This window comes from Oncorhynchus gorbuscha, unplaced genomic scaffold, assembly GCF_021184085.1.
Source record: "Oncorhynchus gorbuscha isolate QuinsamMale2020 ecotype Even-year unplaced genomic scaffold, OgorEven_v1.0 Un_scaffold_2983, whole genome shotgun sequence".
NCBI classification, from domain to species: domain Eukaryota; kingdom Metazoa; phylum Chordata; class Actinopteri; order Salmoniformes; family Salmonidae; genus Oncorhynchus; species Oncorhynchus gorbuscha.
The window spans coordinates 38,115-59,210 of record NW_025747351.1 but is presented as its reverse complement, the minus strand read 5'-3'; the positions used below and the strand labels follow the sequence as shown (position 1 = coordinate 59,210).

Here is a 21,096-nt window from a genome sequence, read left to right as displayed (position 1 = left end):
GTTACGACAGAGCCTGGGCGCGAACTCCAGGGACTCTGATGGCACAGCTGGCGCTGCAGTACAGCGCCTAACCACGCGCCACCCGGGAGGACCAGCTTTCATTTCTTTCATCATATTCCCAATGGGTCAGAAGTTTACATACACTCAATTAGTATTTGGTAGCATTACCTTTTAAATTCTTTAACTTGGGTCAAACGTTTTGAGTAGCCTTCCACAAGCTTCCCACACAAGTTGGGTGAATTTTGGCCCATTCTTCCTGACAGAGCTGGTAACTGGAGTCAGGTCTGTAGGCCTCTGCTCGCACACGTTTTTCAGTTCTGCCCACACATTTTCTATGGGATTGAGGTCTGGGCTTTGTGATGCCACTCCAATACCTTGACTTTGTTGTCCTTAAGCCATTTTGTCACAACTTTGGAAGTATGTTTGGGGTCATTGTTCATTTGGAAGACCAATTTGCACCAAGCTTTAACTTCCAGACTTATGTTTGAGATGTTGCTTCAATATATCCACATCATTTTCCTTCCTCATGATGCCATCTATTTTGTGAAGGGTCTCCTGTAGCAAAGCACCCCCACAACATGATGCTGCCACCCTCTCGTGCTTCACGGTTGGGATGGTGTTCTTCGGCTTGCACGCCTCCCCTTTTTCCTCCAAACATAACGGATACAAAGCAGTTCATTTTTGTTTCATCACACTAGAGACATTTCTCCAAAAAGTACGGTCTTTGTCCCCATGTGCAGTTGCAAACCGTAGGCTGGCTTTTTTATGGCGGTTTTGGAGCAGGTGGCTTCTTCCTTGCTGAGCGGCTCAGATTATGTTGATATAGGACTCGTTTTACTGTGGATACTTTTGTACCTACTTCTAGCATTCATGTCCTTTTTGATGTTCTGGATGCAGGCCTTTCGTACCAAAGCACGTTTGTCTCTAGGAGACAGAATGCGTCTCCTTCCTGAGCAAGATGGCTGCGTTTCCATGGTGAAGATACTGGCGTACTATTGTTTGTACAGATGAACGTGGTACCTTCAGTTTGGAATTGTTCCCAAGGATGAACCAGACTTGTGGAGATCTACCATTTTTTTTCAGAGGTCTTTGCTGATTTCTTTGGATTTTCCCATGGTGTCAAACAAAGAGGCACTGAGTTTGAAGGCAACAGTTTAGCAGTGGTGGTGCCCGTCAACAGTTTAGCAGGTGGTGCGCCGCTTCAACAGTTTAGCAGTGGTGATGCGCCCGCGGCAACAGTTTAGCAGTGGTGGTGTGCCGCGGCAACAGTTTAGCAGTGGTGGTGCGCAGCTTCAACAGTTTAGCAGTGGTGGTGCGCCGCTTCAACAGTTTAGCAGTGGTGGTGCGCCGCTTCAACAGTTTATCAGTGGTGGTGCGCCGCTTCAACAGTTTAGCAGTGGTGGTGCGCCGCTTCAACAGTTTAGCAGTGGTGGTGCGCCGCTTCAACAGTTTAGCAGTGGTGGTGCGCCGCTTCAACAGTTTAGCAGTGGTGGTGCGCCGCGTCAACAGTTTAGCAGTGGTGGTGCGCCGCGGCAACAGTTTAGCAGTGGTGAAGCGCTGCTGCAACAGTTTAGCAGTGGTGGTGGCACACATGCGGCAACAGTTTAGCAGTGGTGGTGCGCCATGGCAACAGTTTAGTTAGTGGTATGCACATGCCAACAGTTTAGCAGTGGTGGTGGCACTATACAACAGTTTAGCAGGTAACATAGTTACTTAGAAGGTCAGCTGGCAGCAACATAATGATTGTATTGCTTTGTAAGGTAAATATAATACTATATAGGTCAGCTGTAAGGTAACATAATACGATAGTCTTGCTGTAAGGTAACAATGCTATAAGGTAACATAATACTATAAGGTAACATAATGCTATAGGATTGTTGTAGCAATATGTACTGCTATAGGTCAGCTGGTGTAAGGTAACATAATGCTATGGTCAGCTGTATGGGTAACATAATACTATAGGTCAGCTGTAAGGTAATATGTAATACAGGTCTGCTGTAAGGTAACATAATACTATAGGTCAGCTGTAAGGTAACATAATACTATAGGTCAGCTGTAAGGTAACATAATACTATAGGTCAGCTGTAAGGTAACATAATACTATAGGTCAGCTGTAAGGTAACATAATACTATAAGGTAACATAATGCTATAGATCAGCTGTAAGGTAACATAATGCTATAGGTCTGCTGTAAGGTAACATAATACTATAGGTCTGCTGTAAGGTAACATAATACTATAGGCCAGCTGTAAGGTAACATAATGCTATAGGTCAGCTGTAAGGTAACATAATACTATAAGGTAACATAATACTATAGGTCAGCTGTAAGGTAACATAATGCTATAGGTCAGCTGTAAGGTAACATAATACTATAGGTCAGCTGTAAGGTAACATAATACTATAAGGTGCTGTAATGTGATTGTGTGTCTTCCTCATCTCTGCTACAGCCTCACACAGCACTCCCAATCTGCTCACCACCGTGACACAGCGCTTTACCCACTATCTGCCCACACTGCACCATCATCTAACACCTGTGGTGCTAGCCAGGGAGGTAACCGTGTGTTGTGGTCGACCCCACCGTGTGGTTGTGTTGCTTTCTGTTTGAGCCAGTCTGTTGGCGATGGGTTGTGGGTAGATTACCCTCCTGTAGCAACACGTTGCAGTCTATCATCAAGTAACTAATGCATGGATTTTTTAAGATATAAAAATGTCGAAGTTACTTGGCAAGTCATTCATCTTTCGAGAGTTGAACATACAAGTGGATGTTGAAGCCAACATGGCCATTTCGTTTGAAATGGTGTTTCTATCATGTTAAGTGGATATGCAAACTGTAAATCTGTACTAAAGACTAATTTGCATAGTGAGTGAGGGGAAAACGTCACCTTGCAGATCTTTCTGTTTTGGTTACATTTCGCCCCACTGAAGCTGATGGTGAAACTGAAAGCCTCATAGAAGTCAGCTTGGGTTGACTGTCTGGTTATTCCCTCTTTACGAAAGTAGTTAATATTTGGTTCAAATGGCATTTTCTAAATGTCTATCTTTTTTAGTTTTCTTTGTCATTGAACTGTTTCCACCGCCAGAGATGTGCATGGTTTGATTTCTATGATGATTTCAGTTTGATTGGTTGTGGAGTGATTTTCACTTCTTAAGTTTACACTCACAAGATATCGTTAGTCTATATAAGGTCCTGTGTTAGGCCCTAAATTCACTCTCAAACGTGGCACATACTGCAGCCCTAGTGTTATCACAACCTAATTCAAATAAACAGTTTATTAGACAATCTTCTTTACAATCCTGCTTCTCTTGTGGTTGAAACTTTTATTTTTTTTACTAACAAAAAACATTTTAATTTGTATGACACAAATGTTTTTCTTCCACAAAGTGATTTTACACTGTATGGATCACATGTAATTTCATTGTTTCCGTTGTCTTTGTTTTCATCCTATAGGTGTTCATACACACGTTTTTGGCTGCCCCTCTTTCTGTTACTGTTGCATGTGTTTACTTCTTGTTAATTGCCCGCACCTGTCTGTCTGTCTGTCTGTCCCGACTCTGTCTGTCTCTGTCTCGACGCTGTCTGTCTGTCTCTGTCTCGACGCTGTCCGTCTGTCTCTGCAATTCCAGTACTCGGGGGCCTGACTGGTGTCACACTTTTCTCCATTCCTAGCAAACACAGCTGATTTCAACTAATTGCATTCTAAACTGAAGATCATGATTATATGATTATTGGAGTCGGGTGTGTGAGCTGGGACTGGGGAAAAAGTGTGCCACCAATCAGACCCCGGGGACTGGAGTTGCCCAGGCCTGGTCTAGACGCTGTCTGTCTCATCTTCCAATAGGCTTGCCTTGGTCTTCAGCTCACCACTGTCCCCTATGGACGGCTATGCATAGGCTCCACTCAAATCAGCAGTCTGTTTTGAGCATTGGGAAGTATGGGAACTAGCCTAGTGCTTGGGGTTTGAGTGCGTGTGGTTTATGATGTGCAGGGTTTGGATGGCTTGTGGTGGCTCACCATTGAAGGGTTGACATTTCATTGTGCTTGTATATGCTTGTACAATAGAGTGTGTGTTGTGTGAGAGTGTAAATTACTGTATGTATTGCTATGGTTTGGGAGGTTACAATGGTTCCTAGTAAGTTTACAATGGCTTCTGGGGACCCAGGCATGCCTGATATAACACTAATGTGTTACATGCTAACTCCTTTGTCAATGCCTGTTTAACCTTGGGAGAAGAGAATTAACGCACCAGAAATGGCATGCCACTAATACAGAAGTTATTGAAGGCGGTCACACCACATTGACTAGCTGAGATACTATAGTATTTAACACCTAATTGGTTTGAATCTTCGCTTTTTGGTTTTCAGATATATATCTGTTTTATATTATATATAGATATATATCTATATATATATATATCTCATGTAATGACTCAAAGTAGCCTATTTCAACAAATTCAGACAAACTGAATGTAAAGTATTTTCTAACCCTGTATCTTCATCAATCTTATGATTTGAAGCCTGTCTTTTATTTGGCTGGCATTTTGCCAACTCAGCCACCGCATTGGACAAGATTTTTAGCTGCAAGGTGTGGTGTGTGACCAGTGTGGTGTGTGACCAGGTGTGGTGTGTGACCAGGTGTGGTGTGCTGTGGGGTGAGTTCTGCGGTGGTGTCATGTCCCGTTGTGTGTGGGGTTGGCGTTGAACTGCCTACTGTGTGCACGTGTGTGTGTGTGTGTGTACACAAGGTTACATGATGTTGGAGCCTATCTGTTGGCTGACGAGGAGTGCAGTCTGATCCAGCAGGTTCACGCCATCAGTAATGTAGAGGAGTCTATCTACATGGAGTCTTCTGTCCAGCCCTATGGGCCCCAGGCCAGGTAAAACACAGCATGGAGAGTCTTCTGTCTAGTCCTATGGGCCCCAGGCCAGGTAAAACACAGCATGGAGAGTCTTCTGTCTAGTCCTATGGGCCCCAGGCCAGGTAAAACGCAGCATGGAGAGTCTTCTGTCCAGCCCTATGGGCCCCAGGACTGGTAAAACACAGCATGGAGTCAGTCTTCTGTCCAGCCCTATGGGCCCCAGGACTGGTAAAACACAGCATGGAGTCAGTCTTCTGTCCAGCCCTATGGGCCCCAGGCCAGGTAAACGCAGCATGGAGTCAGTCTTCTGTCCAGCCCTATGGGCCCCAGGACTGGTAAAACACAGCATGGAGGCTTCTGTCTAGTCCTATGGGCCCCAGGCCAGGTAAAACACAGCATGGAGTCTTCTGTCTAGTCCTGGGCCCCAGGCCAGGTAAAACACAGCATGGAGTCTTCTGTCTAGTCCTATGGGCCCCAGGCCAGGTAAAACACAGCATGGAGTCTTCTGTCCAGCCCTATGGGCCCCAGGCCAGGTAAAACACAGCATGGAGAGTCTTCTGTCTAGTCCTGGGCCCCAGGCCAGGTAAAACACAGCATGGAGAGTCTTCTGTCTAGTCCTATGGGCCCCAGGCCAGGTAAAACACAGTATGGAGAGTCTTCTGTCAGTCTATGGGCCCCAGGCCAGGTAAAACGCAGCATGGAGTCAGTCTTCTGTCCAGCCCTGGGCCCCAGGACTGGTAAAACACAGCATGGAGGCTTCTGTCTAGTCCTATGGGCCCCAGGCCAGGTAAAACACAGCATGGAGTCTTCTGTCTAGTCCTATGGGCCCCAGGCCAGGTAAAACACAGCATGGAGGCTTCTGTCTAGTCCTATGGGCCCCAAGCCAGGTAAAACACAGCATGGAGTCTTCTGTCTAGTCCTATGGGCCCCAGGCCAGGTAAAACACAGCATGGAGTCTTCTGTCCAGCCCTATGGGCCCCAGGCCAGGTAAAACACAGCATGGAGTCTTCTGTCTAGTCCTATGGGCCCCAGGCCAGGTAAAACACAGCATGGAGTCTTATGTCTAGTCCTATGGGCCCCAGGCCAGGTAAAACACAGCATGGAGAGTCTTCTGTCTAGTCCAATGGGCCCCAGGCCAGGTAAAACACAGCATGGAGGCTTCTGTCTAGTCCTATGGGCCCCAGGCCAGGTAAAACACAGCATTGAGTCTTCTGTCTAGTCTTATGGGCCCCAGGCCAGGTAAAACACAGCATCTGACAAACTGGGGGCTAAGGGACAGCTGTTTGTCACTGGCTGGGTAGATCCAGGTATGGTGGACGTTGATGGGGCAAAGGCAAGCACTGTTGGTAGAGGAGATTGCTGTAGGCTCCGTTATTATATGAAGAAGAGATTATAATGAAGGCTACAGACATAACGAGCTACATCTAAGTACTTTGGCCTCAACCTTCAATAAACAACAGCCTTTGATCTGTTTTCACCCAGTGTACCTGATGGAACTCACTGACTACCTTTTTAATGGCCATCTATCATTACTTTTGAAGGTACCGGTCGATGTCTTAGTCCTACAAATAGCTGGTTGGTCTGGTTTGTGTGTGGCTGCTTGCTGAATAAGCTTTGTTGTGCAGTATGCTGTTGGGAGGAAGGTATTTCTCTTCCTCTGAGGTACATGTCATGGTTAAGCAGGATGGCAGTTGTCTAACTAATGGACACTTCCTGCTTGAATGGGTTAGGGTTTCTGCTGCTGTGTCAGATATCACTGTGAAGATTAATGGGTTGTTGAGCTGTGTGTGTGTGTGTGTGTGTGTGTGTGTGTGTGTGTGTGTGTGTGTGTGTGTGTGTGTGTGTGTGTGTGTGTGTGTGTGTGTGTGTGAGAGAGAAAGTGTGTGTGAAAGAATTGTGTGTGTGTGTGTGCTGAGAGAAAGTGTGTGTGTGTGTGTGTGTGTGTGTGTGAGTGTGAGTGTGTGTGTGTGTGTGTGAAAGAATGTGTGTGTGTGTGTGAAAGTGTGTGTGTGTGTGTGTGAAGAATGTATGTGTGTGAAAGAATTGTGTGTGTGTGTGTGTGTGTGAGAGAAAGAATATGTGTGTGAAAGAATTGTGTGTGTGTGTGTGTGTGTGAGAGAAAGAATATGTGTGTGTGTGTGTGTGTGTGTGTGTGTGTGTGTGTGTGTGTGTGTGTGTGTGTGTGTGTGTGTGTGTGTGTGTGTGTGTGTGTGTGTGTGAGTGAGAGAATATGTGTGTGAAAGAATTGTGTGTGTGTGTGTGTGAGAGAAAGAATATGTGTGTGTGAGTGTGAGAGGGAGAGAATGTGAGTGTGAACACGAGATTGTGTGTTTGGCAATTTATAAGTTAGAGCTTTCTGCTAACCTCTGCACTTCAGAAATTCATTTTCCTTCTAGAGCCTCTCCTTCTTCCCCTCCTCCTTCTCCCCCCTCCTTTCCCTCTCAGCCTCCTGTCTTCCTCCATGTTGTTGTCTCATACTGTTAGTACTGTATGTTATAGCCAGGGTTGTGGTCAGTGGACCTAGAAACTGAGGCACTATATTCAATCAGTACAGTCAAAATGCTTGTTAATTTCACCTTTGTGTACCTATTGAATGTGACCCGGACTTAGGGCTTTTCTCTTGTTCCTGTTTCCCTAGCAGAACCTTCTCCCGTCCCTCACTCTTTCTGTCCATAGCCAATACTTTCCTCGCCTTTTAGGTTTCACCCAATAAATAGGAGTTATTGTCAGATTGACCAAACAAATCTAATGTTCCAGTACCAGCCACTCACATGTTAGTGTATGTGGTACTGCTCGCATCACAGACTTAGCCTGGTTAAACTAACTGAACGCTGAACTCCCCATTCTAGGAAGTGAAACAATGGTGACTGCAGCGTTCAGTCTGGTTTAACCAGGCTATCACAGACTAGCTCATTTTCAGAAGACAGTTTAACTAGGCTGTCTTCTGAAAATGAGCTAGTCTGTGATAGTATATCATGTTTAACCAGGCTAACTCATTTTCAGAAGACAGTATATCATGTAAAGAGGTTGTATTGGTACTACAACATTGGTACTATCGAACAGTTGGACTGTACCTCTGTTTTTGTAGACATTTGTTTAGGAAGCTCAGAGAACATAACTTTGGTTTGTCATTTGTCAACATATCCTCATGTGATTTGGAAACGAGGCTGTATTGTTGTATTCATTTCTTTATCCCCCCACTCCCTCTCTTTATCCCCCCCACTCCCCTCTTTATCCCCCACTCCCTCTCTTTATCCCCCCACTCCCCTCTCTTTATCCCCCCACTCCCTCTCTTTATCCCCCCACTCCCTCTCTTTATCCTCCCTCTCTTTATCCCCCACTCCCTCTCTTTATCCTCCCTCTCTTTATCCCCTCTCTTTATCCCCCCCACTCCCTCTCTTTATCCTCCCACTCCCTCTCTTTATCCCCCCCCACTCCCTCTCTTTATCCTCCCTCTCTTTATCCTCCCTCTCTTTATCCTCCCTCTCTTTATCCTCCCTCTCTTTATCCTCCCTCTCTTTATCCTCCCTTTATCCCCCTCCCTCTCTTTATCCTCTCTCTTTATCCCCCCACTCCCTCTCTTTATCCCCCACTCCCTCTCTTTATCCTCCCTCTCTTTCTCCTCCCTCTCTTTATCCTCCCTCTCTTTATCCCCACTCCCTCTCTTTATCCTCCCTCTCTTTATCCCCCCCACTCCCCTCTCTTTATCCCCCCACTCCCTCTCTTTATCCCCCCACCCCCCCACTCCCTCTCTTTATCCCCCCACTCTTTATCCCCCCCACTCCCTCTCTTTATCCCCCACTCTTTATCCCCCCACTCCCTCTCTTTATCCCCCACTCTTTATCCCCCTCCCTCTCTTTATCCCCCCTCCCCTTTACTCCCTCTCTTTATCCTCCCTCTCTTTATCCCCCCTCTTTATCCTCCCTCTCTTTATCCCCCACTCCCTCTCTTTATCCTCCCTCTCTTTATCCTCCCTCTTATCCTCCCTCTCTTTATCCCCCACTCCCTCTCTTTATCACTCCCTCTCTTATCCTCCCTCTCTTATCCCCCCACCCTCTTTTATCCTCCCCTCTCTTTATCCCCTCTTTATCCCCCCTCCCTCTCTTTATCCTCCCTCTCTTATCCCCCACTCCCTCTCTTTATCCTCCCCTCTCTTTATCCCCCCACTCCCTCTCTTTATCCCCTCCTCCTCCTCTCTTTATCCCCCCCCACTCCCTCTCTTTATCCCCCCACTCCCTCTCTTTATCCTCCCTCCTTTATCCCCCCACTCCCTCTCTTTATCCCTCTCCTCTCTTATCCCCCCCTCTCTTTATCCCCCTTTACTCCCCTCTTTATCCTCCCTCTCTTTATCCTCCCTCTCTTTATCCCCCTCCCTCTCTTTATCCTCCCTCCTTTATCCTCCCTCTCTTTATCCTCCCTCTCTTTATCCCCCCCTTATCCTCCTCTCTTTATCCCCCCCACTCCCTCTCTTTATCCTCCCTCTCTTTATCCTCCCTCTCTTTTCTCCTCCCTCCCTCTTTATCCTCCCTCTCTTTATCCTCCCACTCCTCTCTCTTATCCCCCTCCCTCCCTCTTATCCTCCCTCTCTTTATCCCCCACTCCCTCTCTTTATCCTCCCTCTCTTTATCCCCCCACTCCCTCTCTTTATCCTCCCTCTTCTCAGGCACATGGCTCAGGCAGACCTGAAGAGCTCTACGTTTTGGCTAAGGGCAAGCGTGGGGGCAACCGTGTTTGCAGTCCTGGGCTTCGCTATGTACAGAGCTATCCTCAAACAACGATGATCAAGACGGACACAGGATACATGAGATGACCATTGACCCGCCCCCCACCGCCTAGTCTCTGCCCGTTGACCCCTTATCCCCTCCCTGAAAGAAAACATGATCTCCAACATCCCACAATCCTCTGCTCCCCTTCCCCAAAAAAGAGACAACTACTGAATGAAACGGAACTTCCAGCCCATCTGAACCAGCCCTGATCCCACATCCACCCTACCGGAGAAGGAACAAACTGGAGAAACCATAGATTGATTTTATATATTTGAAACGGAGAAAAAAACTTGTCATCAAATGTTTTTTGTTTTTCTTTGGGGGAAAAAATGTCACCACAAACTCACATTGTATTTTTTGAACACCATCTAATCAATCTACCGCAGGCATTCTGGTATCGTGTGATCTGGTCGAGTCTTGGGGTTTTTTCTTCTCCAGGTCAGACAGTAGCAGTTGCTGATTGTTTTTAAATCTGTGTAGAACCCGGTCTTTTTTCTCAGGTCAGTATTATAGCTAGCTGGTTTGACCCCCAGAGCCCAGGAGAAAGCAAAGAAGGCAGCCGCATACAACTCACTACAAAAGGGACTGAAAATATTTGTTTATAGGTATGTGTGTGTATATATAAATATATATATTTGCTCGGGTACTTAGAGAAATACCCAACTAGATTACGGCGTGAACAAAGCTTGCCAGGATCAAAGCATTCAGTTCTGTAACACCTCAACAGTGAGCCTACAGGAAGAGCTGCAAAGTCAAAGCCATTTTTAACTTGAAAAGGTCATGGGGGTTTCAATCGCTATTAATTTATTAACCTGTTTTCTTTGGTTTATCAGTTTGGAATGGTTTGTTCAGCATTGCATGAAACAGACGCACTTCTAGAGGATAATGCATTCATTTCCCATGTGTTTTTGTATATCTAGTATTATCAAAGCCGTTATTAATAATGACATCCATCATTCACTAACTCTGAAAGACAAAATACTACAACATTATCATGACTGCTTCTTCCTCCACTTGTTTTATTTTCCTGTTTTTAAAATAGCTTTTTTCCTTTCATATTGTGATTCTATTTGTCTGTTCCACTGTTATGCCTCCAGATTCCACTATGTTATTAACAGCCATGCAGTGCACCTCTGACTCCCTCCTTGGACCATGGACAGAACTGTTTATTCTCATTGACTTTTCCAACATTTACAATAAAGAACTGTGTGATCTGATACAGGTGTCTGCAATATGATTTGATCCATTCATATAACATACACATTATCCCCCCTCAAACTATTCCCTATCTTTTAGCAGTGTCAAAACAGTGTGTAAATGTTGGAGTCATCTGATTTCTTCAAATCCACCATACTTACATTTTCATTGTACAACATGTCACGAAGTGTAGCCTGCTTTTACTGACATTGAATCCTTTGAAGAATAATGTTCTCTTCATTGAGCTCAAAATTCTCAGTGGACAAACACCTCAAATGTGGGAACATATAATGGCTATGCAGGCGCGTATAGTTCAACACACACAGTCAACGTCAACTTGACCTTAATATCCCATACGTTTCTATAACGAGTGACTGAAGACAAACATGGGGACAAACAAGCATTTTGTGTGTCAGAATGGAGAAGTGGGCAGGTGATGGAGCCGGTGATATCCCAGTTCTCAGTGAAAGGGGGAAGTCACCCATCGACTAGTGATACTGAACAAGAACTAATAACAGGATTTAGTACAAGTGATAACTTCTGAAACGATGTCAACGGAGAGGCAACAGCTGCTTTTCGAGGGCTTCCTGAAGAAACGGAAAGATACAATGGTAAGACAAAGCTCTCAAAAATGTAGAACAACTTGTCACATTAACAGCTCAATTACTGGACTCACTTTACCTGGTAGTTGTTGGGGAAATGTTAGATATTACTGCACTGTCAGAACTAGAAGCACAAGCATTTCGCTAAACTCAAATTAACACCTGCTACCCACGTGTATGTGACCAATAACATTTGATTTGATGTGTTGATGAATACTTAAAAGTGATCGCTTTTCCAATATTTTTGTCAACTGCTTTCTATTTATGCCAATATATTCCATACTACTGTGTTTTACTCTGTTATTGCCAGTCAGTCATGGTTTGTATCCAGAATCAGGTCTTCACTATCTGGAGGGACACTGAGTCTGTAGAGACACTGAGTCTGTAGGGACACTGAGTCTGGAGGGACACTGAGTCTGGAGGGACACTGAGTCTGGAGGGACACTGAGTCTGGAGGGACACTGAGTCTGGAGGGACACTGAGTCTGGAGGGACACTGAGTCTGTGTTTTTCTCTTTTAGAAAATGAAGTGGTCAACCTATTGGTTCAGGCTCCAAAACACAACATTATTCTTCTACACTAAGAAACATGGGAGTGCTGTGAGTATCAGCTGTGAGAAATCCAACGTTTTCAGGGGAAGTTGAATGTTATTTACACTGTTCAAAGTAGTAATAGTCTTCTGATCTTCTCTGTCCCCCACAGTCACACCTAAGAGGCCTGTACTACATCTACACTGTAAGTCAAACTGATTTGATTTGATTTGGTCTGAAAGCCTTCCTGGTCCTTCTAGCCAGACAGACAGGAACAATTGCCCTGGACTTTGTTCTACTTTCCCTTGTGTTCAATGAACATTACCCACTATTCCATATGCCCTAGTTACAGCTGCTTAATAGTATACTATTTACAAGTATGTATAGCACTTTATGTCTGAAATAGAAGTGTTGTTGTTGGGTCAGGTGCAGTCTGTGCGTGAGATCCAGAGGGAGAAGCGTAAGCACTACGTGTTTGAAATCACCATGAAGAATGGGAAGAGGAAAGTACTGGTGAGTCACACAGGCAGCTCTACTCCCACTTCAGGTGTACAGAACCGTGTGGTGTGGGCTGTGCAGGCTGCCCTGTTGTTTCAGGATGTGGTCTGTTTACTAGTGTCACTACAGAACCGCATGGGCGCCGATGCCTGTGTAGGTTTAACATGTTGTTTCAGGATGTGGTCTATTACTGTCACTTCATACTCACTGATGGGAATTTCCCAAATAGTCATCTTGGGGAATAGAACCAGAGACCTTTTGATTATTAACCCAACACTCTTAACCACTAGGCTAACTGCATCCCAGCTGTGTTCTACAGTACTTGGATTGCTTAAAGTCATTTAACACTTCCTCAAACAACTAAGGATGATCTTTTTAACTCAGACTGTAACAATGTACTAGATTCATCCCTGCTACCCCCTGACCATGTGTCTGCAGGCTGCAGAGACAGGGGATCTGAGGAGGGAGTGGATTGGCCAGCTGTGGAGGGCCATGCATCTCTCAGGCCCAGGGGGAACAGACCCAGGCTGCATACGGTAACAGAAAGCTCAGGATTATTGAGACACTACTGCACTGTTTGTCATTACATTACACTAGTAATTTATCAGGAGCTCATACCTAGAACGACTTCCAAAAGGTTCATTCAAATTAGGCTAAATAACCTATGAGTTAAACCTTAAAAAATAACTGTTTGTAACAATCACAGTGCTAGAATAGATTAAATCTGTGCAGGTGTATTTGAAGCCTGAAACTACTAAATAGATATGGGAGGATTTGCTATGCAGACAGCACAGGAGGTTGGTGCCACCTTCATTGTGGAGGACGGGCTCGTGGTAATGGCCGGAGTGGAATTTGTGGAATGGTATCAAACACATGGTTTCCGTTCCAGCCATTATTATGAGCCGTCCTCCCCTCAGCAGCCTCCAGTGGCAGACATAGCCTATGCAACAGCTGTCTAAGATAATACTTTATGTATTCCTGGTCAGCATTTGAGTGCCTTGGAATGCATCATCTGCAAAAATGTTGGTTTAATAAAATATATTGGGAAACATTAGTTTTATTTCTGTCCATTTGAGTGTTGCCTGTCCATCTGTTTTGTCTCCAGACAGCAGGATGTGAGGACTGATGACCTGAAGGCCAGAGGTCGCTTCAGCACCTATAACAGCTCAGAATGTGACAGCATGATGGAACCACTGGGGTTCATCGACCCCTCTCTGCACCCCTCAACCCCTCCACCCCTGACCAAGACCTCGACCAGGGACACAGGATTACCCACTGCCTCTCTGGCCCCCTCACCCCTGACCAAAATGTGGGGCACAGGGCTACCCTCTCTCTCTCCCTCACTGACGAGCTCAGTAATGAGGAAGCCATATGCCAGAACACCATCTCACATTGTAAGTAGAGCATCAATCCTCTGTAAACTCAGCAAATTTAAGTGGAATTATGTTTGTTTTTTCATTCACATTTGCTGTGCCAAGCAGTTGGCGGGAATCAATGGTTTGGTTGTGTCGTGGAAAGAGGAAATGGGCACGTTGTGGCATTTAATGCTTTGGTGGTGAGGTGGGGAGCCAAGCTGTATGTTCAGCTCTGAAATATGGCAACATCTTTTCACTGTAATTTCAGATGGAGAGGAGGATGAAGACAGTGTCCATAGATTTAGAAGGAGATGTGACGAGGAGAGAGATGAAGAAGAGGAGGAAGAGTGTAAGGAGGAAGAGGATCAGTATGACATTCTACCAGCCCCGGAACTGTGAGTACTACCCTCATGGTCACATCAGTGTGTCGTTATATGTCATAAATCAATCAATGATCCATCATAAATGTCATAGATTCTTCCATTATGGAAACCACTGTATATGATACAAAATACAAGTAGATATCAACATATTACATGATAATGACTTATGTTAATGGTCTGTGTTTGATAAATGACCAAAAACCTACCTGCTATTTCCTCTGTAGCTGAGTATCACATCAACCAATCAGATGAAGACTTGACTGACGGAGAGGACCTCTATGACTTCCCACTGTCCAATAGGAGGGCAAGTGACCGCCAAGGTGAGATTATGAAAATGTTTATTTTTCAATTGAATGCGTTTTAAATTAATTCAATATTTTTCATTTGTTTACCAGCAAATTGAAGTGTATTTGTGTTTATTTTCATGTTCTATCTCAGATTATAGGGAGATGACAGAGAGCATCTATGACGTCCCCAGTTCCCTAATGAGGAAAATGTCTGAACACACACTTGGTGAGTATGACAGCAGCGTTCTTGTTCTAATTCCCTTTTCATACATTTCTGTTTTCTGCTCATTTTATAGACACACAAATGTAAGGGACCTTTCAATCTATCTCCTTGAATAGCACGGTGTAAAGGTCATTTACGATTTTATGTTTTATTTATCCTTTATTTAACTAGGCAAGTCAGTTTAGAACAAATTCTTATTTACAATGACGGCCTACCCCGGCCGACGCTTGGCCAATTGTGCACCACCCTATGGGACTCCCAATCACGGCCAGATGTGATGCAGGCTGGATTCAAACCAGGGACTTCAGTGACGCCTCTTGCACTGAGATGCAGTGCCTTAGACAGTTGAGCCGACATATGCAGCATTTGCCGTGAATGCAGTCTCCGCTAAGAAAGAAACATTGCCTTTAAATGTAAATCACGCTGTAAGGCTGAACTCCCGCGATACGGATTGAATAGAGCCCTAACATATTATGAGAATGGTATACTTTTATTTAAAGGAATGTGTAGAACCAGAAGCAAAGTAGACACTTTCCCCCCTATCTACCCCATGAAAATCCTAACCAGACTCATCATCAGTATTAACAGAAACACACACGTCTTTATCCCTCACTCTCATAGCAGAGCCTTACCCTGGAGGTGAGATACTGGTGGAGGACAGGGGCCTCCTGGATGACATGATGGCCAGTCTGGGTGGAGGGACGGTGGGCTGGATAACAGGTGCTTCTACTGTGGAGCCCTACGGGCTGGCTCATCATGGCTCTTAGGACTGGTATATAGTATAGACTCTGGATAATATAGACTGAATGAGTTTTCCTCATTCAAATTGTTCTATAAAGCTTGACGCATTCTGTTAGAGATTTAAATACGTTTACATTTTATGAAAAAAAAATCTCCTTTGTCATGATATTCTATTCTATTGACTTCTCTTTTAATACAATCTACTGTCAAGGAAATACCATATTAAATAACTAACTTCATACTGTCAAAGTGTTCCACTTAGTATATAATGTCAGGAGAGAGGTACTATAGTATTCAGGCAGACCCTATCCTTCTTTTTTAGGAGGTAGATCAGCTTTAATACTGCAGATACATTGTGGCTTCTATCAATGTAATTGTCTGCATCATTTCCAATCACACGTGTATATTTTTTGTAAATATATAGAGTATATATTATTTTAAATATATATACATTTTAAATATATTTATCTTCTTTATTATTTTCCCCTAACCCTACCACCCCTCCCTTAATTGGAGTAAACAAATGAAATAGATTTGACTTCTTTATTAATTTCCCCTAACCCAACAATACTTAGGCTTCCACTTCCAGGTTATACATACTACATACATTTAATGGAAAATATATTTGACATTAGTTATCTTCTGTTAGTTTTTAGTCCCAGCCTTCAGCTACCATCAACACCTCCCATCTACAGTGAGGGGGGGAAAGTATTTGATCCCTGCTGATTTTCTACGTTTGCCCACTGACAAAGAAATGATCAGTCTATAATTTTAATGGTAGGTTTATTTGAACAGTGAGAGAGACGGAATAACAACGAAAAAAATCCAGAAAAACACATGTCAAAAATGTTATAAATTGATTTGCATTTTAATGAGGGAAATAAGTATTTGACCCCTCTGCAAAACATGACTTAGTACTTGGTGGCAAAACCCTTGTTCTCAATCACAGAGGTCAGATGTTTCTTGTAGTTGGCCACCAGGTTTGCACACATCTCAGGAGGGATTTTGTCCCACTCCTCTTTGCAGATCTTCTCCAAGTCATTAAGGTTTCGAGGCTGACGTTTGGCAACTCGTACCTTCAGCTCCCTCCACAGATTTTCTATGGGATTAAGGTCTGGAGACTGGCTAGGCCACTCCAGGACCTTAATACGCTTCTTCTTGAGCCACTCCTTTGTTGCCTTGGCCATGTGTTTTGGGTCATTGTCATGCTGGAATACCCATCCATGACCCATTTTCAATGCCCTGGCTGAGGGAAGGAGGTTCTCATCCAAGATTTGAGTTGTCCTGTCCCCTTAGCAGAAAAACACATTTACATTTACATTTAAGTCATTTAGCAGACGCTCTTATCCAGAGCGACTTACAAATTGGTGCAATCACCTTATGACATCCACCCCAAAGCATAATGTTTCCACCTCCATATTTGGCGGTGGGGATAGTGTTATTGGGGTCATAGGTAGCATTCCTCCTCCTCCAAACACGGTGACATCAGTTGATGCCAAAGAGCTCCATTTTGGTCTCATCTGACCACAACACTTTCACCCAGTTGTCCTCTGAATCATTCAGATTTTCATTGGCAAACTTCAGAAGAGCATGTATATGTGCTCTCTTGAGCAGGGGGACCTTGCGGGCGCTGCAGGATTTCAGTCCTTCACGGCGTAGTGTGTTACCAATTGTTTTCTTGGTGACTATGGTCCCAGCTGCCTTGAGATCATTGGCAAGATCCTCCCATGTAGTTCTGGGCTGATTCCTCACCGTTCTCATGATCATTGCAACTCCACGAGGTGAGATCTTGCATGGAGCCCCAGGCCGAGGGAGATTGACAGTTCTATTGTGTTTCTTCCATTTGCGAATAATCGCACCAACTGTTGTCACCTTCTCACCAAGCTGCTTGGTGATGGTCCTGTAGCCCATTACAGCCTTGTGTAGGTCTACAATCTTGTTCCTGACATCCTTGGAGAGCTCTTTGATCTTGGCCATGGTGGAGAGTTTGGAATCTGATTGATTGATTGCTTCTGTGGACAGGTGACTTTTATACAGGTAACAAGCTGAGATTAGGAGCACTCCCTTTAATTGTGTGCTCCTAATCTCAGCTCATTACCTGTATAAAAGACACCTGGGAGCCAGAAATCTTTCTGATTGAGAGGGAGTCAAATACTTATTTCCCTCATTAAAATGCAAATCAATTTATTACATTTTTTACATGCATTTTTGTGGATTTTTGTTGTTGTTTTCCTGTCTCTCACTGTTCAAATAAACCTACCATTAAAATTATAGACTGATCATCTCTTTGTCAGTGGGCAAACGTACAAAATCAGCAGGGGATCAAATACTTTTTCCCTCATAATATCTTTGAAGACCATTCAATTTTGATTTTTTTGATTTTTTGATTTCACCTTTATTTAACCAGGTAGGCTAGTTGAGAAGAAGTTCTAATTTTCAGCTGTGACCTGGCCAAGATAAAGCAAAGCAGTTCGACATATACAACAACACAGAGTTACACATGGAGTAAACAAACATACATTAAATAATATAGTAATACAATACATTTCTGGCTGCCATATATTTTTCAACTGTGCTGTGATTTTTCATAAAAGTTCTGAACCTTTCTATACTCATAGTTTCTACAGATTGTAAATGAAAGATAAACACCTTTGCTAAGAGTATTATTATTCTATTGATCGATTGACTATGACTTTTCAAATCACCCAGCAGAGCTATTTGCAAAGTTGGCTCCAAGTAAATTTGGCAATTTTTCGGCCATTTCTGAACCTGCGACCAAAAACACACTACAGGTCCTTCTGTAGCTCACTACATATGGACAGTACCAAAACAAATGATCCAAATATTCTGTCTCTTTGCAACAAAATCTGCAAAGCTGGGATGGTTGTAGCCCCATATATATATATAACATTCTATTGGTTGCAAGAATGTTATAGAATATTTTAAATGGCAAAACTCTGGTTGTGTTTTTTGGTCCTTAAATGAAACTGGTATACTTTGTTATTTATCACAATTGTCTTTAGAAAAATGTTGGTATTTAATGCAGGTCCGAGGGACAAGTTCCTTACCTTGTCCCCTTTCCACTTGCCTCCTCCATTTTTGCGGTAATGCTGCAATCAGTTGGTTGTCATTTTGGATAGAACAGACATTTCCATATATTTTTTGTTAACTGCATGTATGAAATAACTCCACCAGTCCTATTTCTGATCGCTCTGGATAAGAGCGTCTGCTAAATGACTTAAATGTAAATGTAAATAATTTACAAAGATTATACTGTCTTTTTTAAAATCAATTAGTGTATTTGATTTCAACCATAGTATTTGTTCTAATATTTGTTCTGTCTTTTCTGGTGGATTAAACTGAAATTGCAACCAACTTTCTATTGCTTGTTTTAAAAATAGCCATATTTTGGAGATTATTTCACTTTCAAATAACTGAAAGTGAGAGGTTGTAATCTGGATGAAGGTAAAAAGGCCATTCTTGAACACGGGGTGATTCACTCTTACTAATCTCCTAGAGCAGGTATTCTACTAGAGCAGGTATTCTACTAGAGCAGGTATTCTCCTAGAGCAGGTATTCTCCTAGAGCAGGTATTCTACTAGAGCAGGTATTCTCCTAGAGCAGGTATTCTACTAGAGCAGGTATTCTACTAGAGCAGGTATTCTCCTAGAGCAGGTATTCTACTAGAGCAGATATTCTACTAGAGCAGGTATTCTACTAGAGCAGATATTATACTAGAGCAGGTATTATCCTAGAGCAGGTATTCTCCTAGAGCAGGTATTCTACTAGAGCAGGTATTCTCCTAGAGCAGGTATTCTACTAGAGCAGGTATTCTACTAGAGCAGATATTCTACTAGAGCAGGTATTCTACTAGAGCAGATATTCTACTAGAGCAGGTATTCTACTAGAGCAGGTATTCTACTAGAGCAGATATTCTACTAGAGCAGGTATTCTACTAGAGCAGGTATTCTCCTAGAGCAGGTATTCTACTAGAGCAGGTATTCTACTAGAGCAGGTATTCTACTAGAGCAGATATTCTACTAGAGCAGGTATTCTAATAGAGCAAGTATTCTACTAGAGCAGGTATTCTCCTAGAGCAGGTATTCTACTAGAGCAGGTATTCTCCTAGAGCAGGTATTCTACTAGAGCAGGTAATCTACTAGAGCAGGTATTCTCAAACTGGGGTACTACGCGCAATGCCGTCGCCAAATAAAAATGTGATTCACATAATTTTGTAAAACATTTTGTTTATCATAATTATTATTTTTATTCACATTTTCAAACAGTCCATTTAGTAAGGCCCACGTCCATAGAGACACATACCACCAGTTACTACCATCAGTACGACACCTGCACCTGTCGACGACACAAGTGGTTCTGATTGCACGAGCACATCCAATGCCAGCATCAGTAATTCTACATGTGTTGTTAGCCCAGCTAGCATGGACACTGGCAGTTGTGAATCTGATGCAGCCGAATAGCTACTGCCCCTTACCTGGGAAAGCACAGAACAACAGAGAGGGACATTGGATCATCGAAGAGGCGCAAATATGATGAGAACTACGTTGTTTTGGGGTTCACTTATATTGGGAGTAGTGCCTTTCCTCAGCCACAGTGTGTTATAGGTGTAAAAGTACTATCTCACAACTCGATGAAACCTTCACTCTTGCACAGACATTTAGAAACAAAACGAGCCAATTTTAAAAATAAGGAATTTTTTGTCTGAGAATTAAGACGACTTTCGAGTCGTAAGACATGTATAAAAACAACAGATACCATTAATAAGAAGGGGCTAAAATAGTCTTATATGGTGAGCTACCGAGTGGCTAGGACAGGCAAGACCCAGACTATTGTGGAGGACTTAATGGGACAATGCTGGGTGGAAAAACTATACATACAATGTCTTCATCAAACAACACTGTTTCACGACGCATCAGTGACATGGCAGGAGATGTTTTGAAACAATTACTGCTTCGCATACAAGCCAGTGAATTACATGTGTTACAGCTGGATGAGTCAACAGACGTGGCGGGACAGGCACAGCTCCTGGTATATGTCTGTTACAGCTGGATGAGTCAACAGATGTGGAGGGCCTGGCACAGCTCCTGGTATATGTCTGTTACAGCTGGATGAGTCAACAGACGTGGCGGGACAGGCACAGCTCCTGGTATATGTCTGTTACAGCTGGATGAGTCAACAGATGTGGAGGGCCTGGCACAGCTCTGGTATATGTCTGTTACAGCTGGATGAGTCAACAGACGTGGCGGGACAGGCACAGCTCCTGGTATATGTCTGTTACAGCTGGATGAGTCAACAGACGTGGCGGGCCTGGCACAGCTCCTGGTATATGTCTGTTACAGCTGGATGAGTCAACAGATGTGGCGGGCCTGGCACAGCTCCTGGTATATGTCTGTTACAGCTGGATGAGTCAACAGACGTGGCGGGCCTGGCACAGCTCCTGGTATATGTCTGTTACAGCTGGATGAGTCAACAGATGTGGAGGGCCTGGCACAGCTCCTGGTATATGTCTGTTACAGCTGGATGAGTCAACAGACGTGGCGGGCCTGGCACAGCTCCTGGTATATGTCTGTTACAGCTGGATGAGTCAACAGACGTGGAGGGACAGGCACAGCTCCTGGTATATGTCTGTTACAGCTGGA

At 43.8% G+C, this 21,096-nt stretch overlaps 2 long non-coding RNA genes across 2 annotated transcripts; both read left to right on the top strand.

Annotated features, from left to right (window-relative positions):
* The first annotated feature begins 4,612 nt into the window (after positions 1–4,612).
* LOC124027195 lies at positions 4,613–10,838 on the top strand. The gene is made up of 2 exons (XR_006837375.1): positions 4,613–4,873; positions 9,519–10,838. It is a non-coding gene; the product is annotated as an uncharacterized LOC124027195 (long non-coding RNA).
* Positions 10,839–14,409: 3,571 nt separating this feature from the next.
* Positions 14,410–16,195, top strand: LOC124027192. Its single transcript, XR_006837374.1, has 3 exons — positions 14,410–14,505; positions 14,624–14,698; positions 15,317–16,195. It is a non-coding gene; the product is annotated as an uncharacterized LOC124027192 (long non-coding RNA).
* The last annotated feature ends 4,901 nt before the right edge of the window (positions 16,196–21,096 follow it).